Genomic DNA, 1,026 nt, shown 5'->3' on the forward strand with positions numbered 1-1,026 from the left:
TCGCCACCGACCCCGCCCTCTCGGCCACGCCCGGTCCGTGGCCCTCCAAGCCCCATCGGGCTGCCAAGCCGAAGGGGACAGGAAGTTGGAGGGCAGGCCTAATTTAGCGGACATGGGAGACTAAGGTCCACCCGGAGAGCCGGGATCACAGGTGTTCTACTTCCGTGTGGCCGCCATCGTCCTCAAACCCGAGGCCCGTCACTAACCCCCGCCACACCCCGAAGTTGGCCTGGAGCGGGACGCGCGCCCTGAGGGAGCAGCTCCGTTCGGCTGTGACCGCGCCGCCCGGTCTGCTCCGGCCCCCACCCGCGCGCCCTCCGCGCCTCTCCCACCTCAGCGGCTCCGCGACCGCCGCGCCGCGCCGCGGCCGCTCCTCCCCCAGCGCGCGCTCCCGGAAGACGCCCCAGCTCCCGCCGCGAGTCCCGCCCAGCTCCGCCCAGGGGCGGGACTTCCTGTCGGGCCAGGAAGTGAGTGGGGCGTGGCTCCTGAGGCGCTGGGACGGAGGCGGAGACGCTTTGAAAGGTGAGAGCGGGAGAGCCTGGCGCAGTCGGGGCCTGGCGGGAACTCCACCCGTTCCGGCCCCTGACGGCTTAGGAGAGGAGCGGGCCGCCGTGACTACGAGAAGGTCGAGGCCACATCCGCGGTCCTGTGGCGGCGGCCTGCGCAGTCAGCCTGCGTCCCGCCTGCCCTCAACTGCGCGGCCGCGGGTGCGTCCCAGATGTGGGGAGCGAGGGCTTCTGCGGGGTCTCGGCCTCGTCAGAGGCGCTGGCCGCGGTTTCCGACCGGTCCCCGGCGCGGGCTGTCGGGCTCAGCTCCTCCCTTTTCTTACCCCGTTAGTGTATTGGTAGAAATGGCGTCGGGAGGAGACAGCCCCGCAGGTGAGCTTTCTGAGGCTCCCTCCCAGCTGAGAAGCCGGGGCGTCCTCGCCCAGTGGGGAGGCTGCGCGGAGGTGGGCGTCGCTCAGGATAGCGCGCTCACTGCCCTGACAGCCGCTTCCGCCCGGTGACAAGGGGTGCGGGGGTGTAG

The 1,026-nt window shown here is 71.6% G+C and overlaps 2 protein-coding genes across 5 annotated transcripts in view; one reads left to right on the plus strand and one right to left on the minus strand.

Annotated features, from left to right (window-relative positions):
• Positions 1-429, minus strand: part of Jrkl (JRK like) — a 2,419-nt gene extending 1,990 nt beyond the window's left edge. The window contains exon 1 of the mRNA XM_008850825.3: positions 333-429. The gene's annotated coding sequence lies outside the window, so the exon portion shown is untranslated. The remainder of the gene's footprint in view (positions 1-332) is intronic.
• A 38-nt stretch (positions 430-467) lies between these two features.
• The window catches only part of Ccdc82 (coiled-coil domain containing 82), a 28,937-nt gene continuing 28,378 nt past the window's right edge, over positions 468-1,026 (plus strand). For 2 of the 4 annotated variants that reach the window (XM_029554899.1, XM_017802655.2), the window contains exon 1: positions 529-878. The gene's annotated coding sequence lies outside the window, so the exon portion shown is untranslated. The other 2 variants (XM_017802654.2, XM_029554898.1) reach the window with 2 other exon arrangements.

This window comes from Nannospalax galili, unplaced genomic scaffold (assembly GCF_000622305.1).
Source record: "Nannospalax galili isolate Female #2095 unplaced genomic scaffold, S.galili_v1.0 scaffold1185, whole genome shotgun sequence".
NCBI lineage: Eukaryota > Metazoa > Chordata > Mammalia > Rodentia > Spalacidae > Nannospalax > Nannospalax galili.